Source organism: Hetaerina americana, unplaced genomic scaffold (assembly GCF_022747635.1).
Source record: "Hetaerina americana unplaced genomic scaffold, ioHetAmer1.1.p SCAF_14, whole genome shotgun sequence".
Classification (NCBI taxonomy): Eukaryota; Metazoa; Arthropoda; class Insecta; order Odonata; family Calopterygidae; genus Hetaerina; species Hetaerina americana.
In genome coordinates this window covers 13,406,859-13,416,386 of record NW_027286514.1, presented here as the reverse complement: position 1 = coordinate 13,416,386, position 9,528 = coordinate 13,406,859, and positions in this window count along the sequence as shown.

The window sequence follows — 9,528 nt, the reverse complement described above, 5'->3', positions numbered from 1 at the left end:
TCAGCATGGAAACATCTGTTCAAATTTTGGAAAACAGAAGGTTAATGGCGATGTATAAACAATGGCTTATGTTACATTAATCTGTGGATTCATTTTTACTGGCAGAGAGAAACATAGTTAACTTTCAAAAGGTATGCCACTCATTTCATTGGATGTCCAAAGTTAACATGTAATAATACGCTTGGACATGAAGTTTCATAGTCCGTTACAACAGCCTAGCAAGGTTAGTTGATATAAAGAAGTAGAAGTTCTGAATAATATCCAAACCATATAATTTTTATTATTTATAAATCCTGATGCTTATAGCAATGATAATAAATTAACTTTTTTACAGTTTCCCTTAGAACTATGTAATTTTTATCATAACTAAATCCTTATCCTTTTAGTAAATTATAATAAATCAACTTTTTTTTACAGTTTCCCTCCTACCAAAGGAAAATAATGGTCTCTCTTCTTAGAATGAATTGTCCATTTCAAATATATTCTATTGTTTCAGGCTTCACTTCGTGGAAGTAATTAATATCCATTACTAAAAAAGAAAGAAAGACTCTTACTTCTCCACAGATTTTATTATACGGTACAATGCGTTTCACCGACTTGCGGCATCATCAGGTACAAATTTGCAAAACAGACAGAGCAAGCATATATACCCTCAGGACAGAGTGGGGGTGGGGAGGGTTGGAAGGATTTGAGAGGGGTGGGGGCTCGCAGGTGCGTTGATGGATTGTTTTGACCATTTCCAGGCTAATTTCTCGGAGAGGAGTGGGGAGGGGTATGGGAATAATTGCTCATTACAAAGTGTCATGTTGGGGTTCACCAAGTGCCTTCTAATCTCTAATTGCTCGAGAGCGTCCATTTTTAATCCTTTTGGGAGTGTGTGTAATATCTCTGGGACAAAGTCACTGCTGTGGTTGAATTCTAGTAAATGCTTGGCGAAGAGAGAGTTGTTATTCTGATTTTTGTGACACCTAGCATGTTCCTTGACTCGTAACTTGATATTCCTGCCGGTCTGACCGACATAAACGCTGTTGCAATCCTCGCATTTCAGTTTATAAATGCCTGATTTGAGAAGGCTATCCTGGGTGTCTTTTCCATTGGCTAGAAGTTTGGAGAGGGTTATGGGTGGGTAGAAGGCTGCTTTGAGTGAGGTGGGTAGGCAGTTGGAAATCCTATATGAAAGATCTCCCAGAAACTTTGCTTAGGGTGGAAGAACTACTCAAGGATTCCACCATTGCCCAAAATATCTCAGACGAATTGGTCCCCCTCATCAAAATGACAGTTAACCAGAATTATTTTAGTTTCAACCACACCCTTTACAGCCAAACGGATGGGTTAGCTATGGGTTCCCCACTGTCCCCCTTCCTAGCCGAAGTCTTCCTCAATTCTGTAGAAGAACATCTTTTTAATGCTGACAATCAGCATAACAAAAACGTGGGCTATTGGTTTCGTTACGTTGACGATATACTATGCCTATGGACCGGAACCAACCGACAGTTAGACTCCTTCCTTAATTTCCTAAACACTCTTCATCGGAATATCTCCTTCTCCATGGAAAAAGACGTCAACGGCACCATCAACTTCCTCGACTTGACAATCACAATTAGGGATAATAGACACGAATTTGCAATTTATAGGAAACCCACATATACAGACCATATAATTTCTAATGATTCCGCACACCACTTTTCTCACAAACACGCAGCCCTCCACTCCATGATCCTCCGCCTCCTGCACATCCCCCTTTCCCCCAAAAACTTCAAAATTGAACTCGTGAATATCACTAATATAGCTACCAACAATGGTTTCAACCCCAAACTAGTTGACACATTACTACGGAAAAAACAAAAAGCAATGGCCATAAAAAGCATTTTCGTATCACAGCCCGCAGTATCTAAAGATTTTAAGTGGTGCTCGATCCCGTTTCTGGGAGATCTTTCATATAGGATTTCCAACTGCCTACCCACCTCACTCAAAGCAGCCTTCTACCCACCCATAACCCTCTCCAAACTTCTAGCCAATGGAAAAGACACCCAGGATAGCCTTCTCAAATCAGGCATTTATAAACTGAAATGCGAGGATTGCAACAGCGTTTATGTCGGTCAGACCGGCAGGAATATCAAGTTACGAGTCAAGGAACACGCTAGGTGTCACAAAAATCAGAATAACAACTCTCTCTTCACCAAGCATTTACTAGAATTCAACCACAGCAGTGACTTTGTCCCAGAGATATTACACACACTCCCAAAAGGATTAAAAATGGACGCTCTCGAGCAATTAGAGATTAGAAGGCACTTGGTGAACCCCAACACGACACTTTGTAATGAGCAATTATTCCCATACCCCTCCCCACTCCTCTCCGAGAAATTAGCCTGGAAATGGTCAAAACAATCCATCAACGCACCTGCGAGCCCCCACCCCTCTCAAATCCTTCCAACTCTCCCCGCCCCCACTCTGTCCTGAGGGTATATATGCTTGCTCTGTCTGTTTTGCAAATTTGTACCTGATGATGCCGCAAGTCGGTGAAACGCGTTGTACCGTATAATAAAATCTGTGGAAAAGTACGAGTCTTTCTTTCTTTTTTAGTAATGGATGTCCATTTCAAGTTGAATTCTTCCCCTGAAAGTTTTTGGGATTGTATATGAATCAGTTTCTGTCCTGGGAAACCCAAGTTATGATCCAGACTACAGGTATCTTCTGGACACTTTTGAGGAGGATTAAAGCACATGAATATCGCCACTGCAATTAATCTTACACATGCATCCATAGTTGGCCGAAATATGGAATGATGATTTGGGGACATTTAAATCATTCCATTTGGCTTTCAAGGCTCCAGAAATGGGCCATTAGGTCTCTTGAAAATATCTCTAGAAAAAATAGCTGTCAGGCTCATTTCATATATTTGACATTTCTCACTTTATCTTAATCATTTTTGTCAACGCAAAATTTTAACAAAGAAATTATGACGACCAAGAATAAGCCATCAGATCCTTCAAAGACTTGATGGCTGTGGCTCATAATTTGAGCCTTTGTACCACACCTGTAGGCTTGAAACTTTTAAATATTTACCGATAAAAGTAAGGGAAGTCACTTAACTTCCTACAGTTTCAACATTAACTGCACCAATATCTTTATATCAATATTTTTTCCCCTGATGAATTCCTGTATTAATATTAATTTGATTCCTTTACATCATGTGTGTGATATTTTTATATGGCCTGTGTTGAAACCAATAAAAATTATGCAGCTTGAGTTCTTGTGGGAAACCTATTTATTAGTTTTATTTAAGTTTAAAAAATGCTATTCATTGGTGTCAGAAAATTGTGTGTGTCACATTTATGAGTTCTTTTTACACTATATATTGTGTTGATTTAGTATTATATAATCGAATTGGATTTGCATTTTGTTACATTCAGGAGCAGTTGATTCGTAAGAATATACATTGATAGTTTAAAATGTAAGGTTAAATATTAGTGCAATATGTACATGTTAACATAACTTCCTGGAAAGTATAATGGAGGGGAAAATAATAGGAAAAAAGGAAGAGGAAGTCCAAGAAAAAAATTAATAAATATGAAAAGTACTGTGAGAGCAACTACCTACAATGAACTGGAAAGAACAGCAATGGAGAGAGACCAATGGCTGCAATGAGGAAGCTCCACATTTAGAAGACGATCATGATGAACATGAGACATTTTGAATTAAGCATAATATTTTTCATATTTCAGAGCAAGTTTTGTTTGGTGTGAAAATAGGTAAAATTATTTTTAATTTTGAAATCGACTATTTAAAAAGTTTCTCAATTTCTTGATTAAATGCATTATAATTATAGGAATGCCAACCAACAAATAATTCTCTTGTCTGTCCTAAGAAAACACAACCCAGCTTCATACCCTACAAATACTCCCTCTTCATCCCCACATACTTCCTTCAATCCATCCAACATCCCTATCCTATTCCTGGCCCTTCCTTGTTTGCCCAACACTCTCCCCTCTATCTCAGTCTTCTACAACACACTGCCAATCAATATGCCTTGCATTCATTTTTTTTGTCTCCATATGATTTCTCCCAGCATTCCCCTCTCCTCCCCACCTTGTCCTACACTTCTTCGTTTGATTTCCTATCTGTCCACTTCACCTTCTCCACACCCACATTACAAAAGCCTCTAATCAATGTCCATCTTCCTGCTTCAGTGACAATCTTTCCATGCTATACATAACTATGCTCCTTATCAAAGTGTTAATGAGCTACTTCTTAGTATCCTCGCTCCACATCCCTGTCATCAATTCCCTCCTCATGTAAACCTCTATGCCTAGTACATTCTTCTCCTTACTTGACCTTCTCATTATTTTGACCATTTTGGTCCAAAAAACTTCCGAGATACATTAACTGTTCAACCTGCTCTTTTTTTTGCCCTCCTATTTTCATGTTTAGCTTAGCCTTTCTCTTTCTGTAAAACCACATGACCTTTGTTTTATTTATATTGATTCTCATCCCATATCTTATCGCACTGAATTTCCAATTCACTTAGCAATGCTTGAAAACCCTTGGCTGACTGACAAACTAAAGCTTGGTGGTCAGCAAACAATGGATTTTATCGATTTGGATTTAATGAATTCCCCATAGACTTTCATTCTTAATTCCAGTTCTTCCCATACCTCTGATCATTTCCTTCCCATATACGTTGAACAGCACTGGTGATAATGGACCTTGCCTTACACCTCTTCCTTACCCTTCCCATCTATACTCTTTTTCCCCAACTTGCTCCTGAGCAGTCTGAGACATGTGCAGGAGTGAATTAATCTCATATCTGTGTAGTTTATTTCTATATTATATGATATATTCATTAGTTTTTTCCAAATTACTCTATAAAAGCCTTTTCAACATCTATGAAACAGGCAAATATTCTATTATATGTTTGTCTCTATTAATACCTCATTACTCGGAAGGCATCCTGCATGCCTATCACCTTCCTGAACCGAAAATGATCATCACCAATGCCCTTGTTTGTTTTCATCTCCCTTAGTGCCCTTTCTACGAGGGTCATCCGGAAAGTAGTACCCGTTCGTGAAATAAAGACACAAAAGTAAATATTAACAAACATAAAAAATTTTATTTGAAAGAGGATACTTTAAACTACTTCTCAACATAATCTCCAAGCAAATTAAGGCATTTGTCATAACGTGTGACAAGTTTCTGTATTCCTGCTGCATAGTCCTTCGCCGCCAGCTCATTGAGATACGCGAGGGACCCATCTTGCACAAATTTTTGCATAATGCAGATGGTGTTTAACAATTTCATGAACAATTGTTCGAGAAACATTGGGAAAATGCTCACAGATGTCATCAATTGTGACGCGCCGATCGTTCCTCACGAATTCGTCAACTGAGCTCACCAGTTGGTCTGTAATGACAGACGGTCTCCCTGAACGCTCATCGTCGTGTGTGTTCCCCCTCCCCATGTTGAAGTTGCGACACCACCGCCGAACAGACGACTCGTCCATTACATTGTCTCCATACACCTCCTTTAATTGGCGATGAATATCACATGGGCGAACGTTTCTTGCATTGAGGAATTTAATCACTGCCCTCACTTCACAACTGGCGGCGTTCTCAATTTTTTTAAACATTGTAAACAATCACAGAAACAACACAGGCAATGCTAGCGTCACGCAACTTGGCTCAGAGAAGGCAGACAAGCCACTGAAGCTATCTGACCTCGTCCAGCGGCTACCCGCGTCGTCAGCACTTCATGCGGCACGAACGGGTACTACTTTCCGGATGACCCTCGTATTTCATCCTCGAATATTCCTTGACCTAAGCTATATTCATCTCGTACATTATAATTCCTTCCCATGTCTAAGTTCATTACTATACAGTTCTTCTCTATATTCCCTCCATTTTCTTGAATCCTTTCTGGTTTAACTAGTATTATTCCTGACTTATCTCTGATTGTTAACACAGATTTTCCCACATACTTCCTGATAATGTTTTGACCTCCTTGTATCATGCACCAATTTCAATCTTCCTCAGCTAAATTTTCATATCTTTGAATGTATCTATCATCACGCTTCTATTGCTTTATTTGTTACCCATCTCAATTTATTATTTAACTCTCTGTACTTCCTTCTGCCTAATTCTATTTTTGCATTCTTCCATTTCCTTCTCTCATCCATCTTTCTAATCATCTCTAATGTAATCCATAGTTTCCTTTCCTTTTCCTATTAACAGTTCCTATAGTTTCTTTTGTGACTTTTGATATACTCCCATTTTTCCACGATAGTTATCAGTTGATTGAGTACTGTCTTATGAATTCTTCTCCCGCCAGCTGATTCTCCTTCCTTGCCAATCCATTAAATGCTTCTACATTCCTTTTTCTAAATCACCTCCCTTGCAATATCTTCTTGAATAGGATGCTATGCTTCATAATTACTAAATTGTGATATGAGTCCACAACCGCTCCGAGGAAACTGCAAATGGATCAACTTGTTCCTAAATCTGTGCCTAATCATAACATAATCCAACTGATACTTTTCTGAGTCACCTGGAATTTTCCATGTATACCTATGCCTTTTGTGGTGTCTACGCCAAGTATTGGTGATGATTAATCCCTGACACCTGTAGAACTCAATTGCTTTCTCCCCACTGTCATTCCTTGTACCTTAACTATAATCTCCCACCTCATCACTATCTCTTTCTTTCCATACCATTGCATCCCAATCTTCCTTTACTTCAAATATTTCTGTACAGGAACACACCTTGTTATAACTCTAACTGATTGTATACCCGATCAACTTTTTCCTCCATGTGATTCCTTAGTAGTGCGTGTATCTAAACAATGGCCAATTTCATCAGTTCTTCTTTTACTACTAGTGGTAAAATTATATCCATTGCTTGTTAACTATGTTAAAAAGCAAATGTTAGTTACGTTAACTCTGCTTCTTCCTACTTATTTATTCAATATTATCTTAACCCTTCACTTGCTCTCTTTCATTGTACTGAGTATTACTTTATAACTATCACTCCCAAAGTTGCCCTGACACGTTTTCTCTATACTGTCCATCATATAAATCTTGGCATTGATAATTGAGGTGGTTTCCTGTTACCTTCCTCAATAGTGTTTTTAACATGACACCATCTCTCAATAGCTGCCCCACTGGAGTCAGTAGCCTTTGCAGCTGCCTCACTGAGGAAAAGTGTCTTGGTGTGTTAATGCACTGCATGTTGTACGTACTAAATGCAATTCTTTATAAACAATGTAAAAACTAGATTGAAGTGCTACAAAAATATGGGTTATCATCCACCTGAACCAAAAGACAAGATTCTTTTAACTATTTACAAGGGAGAACATGAATTGTAATCCATATGAAATGAGTTTGTAATATTCCACAGACTAAAGTCAGTGAAAAGTTACAATCTCGTTTAATATGGGCATCGAATAATTTCACATGTTATGCTCTTATATATAAGAGTCCATATATTTTTTATGAATGCCTCAATCATAGCTTCAAATTAGTCTTCACCCTGAGCTCACCTGCTACCTGCTTGTAATTTTTTTAATTGTAAGCTCTGTTGAATATGGAATTCAAGCATTCAGGTCTTGGGGCTTCAGTTCCTTTCCCCATGCCTCCTTTGATTTCTCAGAATTTTGGATGCCCAGAAAATCAAATAAAGCTTGGGGCTGTGGAAAGTTATCACCCATTTATGAACATAAGCCTTCTGATTAGTGACCCAGCTGCCCCCCCCCCCTCCCTCCCCCCCCCCCCCAGGCTGCTCTGCTATACATAGTAGCTCTTGGACATAGGAAAAGATGGAATTTAAATGAAAGTCATTTCAAAATTATATCTACTTTCAAGTGAGTTAGTATTTTTTAAATAGAATGATAAATACACTGATAAATGAACTTTTGGTGTAATACTATGAGATTTAAGGTTTAATGGTGAATTTTCTTTCTGTTGTATGTATCTTCAAAATGTTTCAGGGGAAAAGCATTAAAGATTCAGTATTTACAATTTTTTAATTAATTACATATACTTAGTCATTGGCTTACAATCACCCACACTTACCACCACAAATATTTATGGAACACTTCCGAGGACCATATTTTTTTACTAGAATGGACCATAATTGCACTTACCTTTTAAATAAACAGCCATGCAGGTTGTGCACCATTCATACAATTGGATGAGTTTCTTGCTTGATTTGGTGCAGGGAATTTCCCCATTCATTTCCCCATGTGGTAAACACTTGTCAGGCAAGAGTCAATGGACTTGTGATAGAGGGGGAAAATTCAGTAGACTAGCAAGAAATATCTTGCATCAATCGAGTGAACATACATGCATTTGATACAGAGTTTTCAGCTGAGGAGATACTTTGATGACAGGTCATCGAAGGACATTGCCAGGCTTCTGCGAGGTTGATAACTAGGTGGAATGATTTACAAAGATTGAAAATATCATTTAAGATGCTTTGCATTGTTATCCTCAGATATATAAATAAAATAAGAAACAAAGCTCAGCAGGCATGGTCCTTACAATTTACACTTCAAGAAAAGATTGAAACTCACTTTAATTCATTTCATGTGGCTATGGTCTTAGAAGCTGATACCAAGGTACTGGGACCTAGGATCACTGCCAAAGGCTCTGGCACCTATACAACAGTACTTCAGGCCTTGATTTCCTTGCTATTGGCACTTAGAACCCCTGATATAAACATGCATTGACTGCTGCTAATCATCGGAGATTTACTACCATTATCTTTCCATTTTTATGCTTGGATTTTGTACCTTGCCTATTTTGGCCGTTCAATTTTTACCCAGCATATAGAATATCTCATAATCAGGTATTTTATATGAAGCACTAATAAGAAAAAGTCATCAGTTTGCTGACGAAAACTACCCTTGAATGTGTGAATAACCTGGTTCAAATACTAAGCTTGAATTAATTGAGTGTCATCTAATATGGAAAAATACTAAAGTTAAGATTTACCTTATTGTGATAAAGGTGCCTGAATAGTTGAATAAATCATAATCCTCCCTATCTAATATTGCTGTACTAATTTTGTTCTATTCTCTTTGCCTATATTCATAAATATGTGGACATTACCCTTGGCTTATAAAATGTTGGGTAATCTAATCTGTATGAATGGGCTTTACTACCTTTTGAATTTAATCGGCTGTTGTCATTTTATGTGCTAGTGGTATAAAATCTTGGTAGTGCAAAAGTAAATAATAATATTGATTAATTTTTATGGTTTGTAAAGTATCCTCAAATGGTGATTGGCATGGTTCTATTACATAAGATTTCATAACTAGGGAGATTTATTAACCTGCATCATGACAATGATGCAGGTTAATAAATTAGGTTCAGATTTGTAAATTTTGTGCAAAGTTGAATATCAGTACTTCCACTCATAGAAGCATAAAAGTACCTTACTAGTTGTTTTGGTAGTCACCATGAGAGTGAAGTCTGTTCTGTGTAAATCACATCTTGGAACACCTCCTTAAGTCACACATTTCTGTATCCCATTTAAA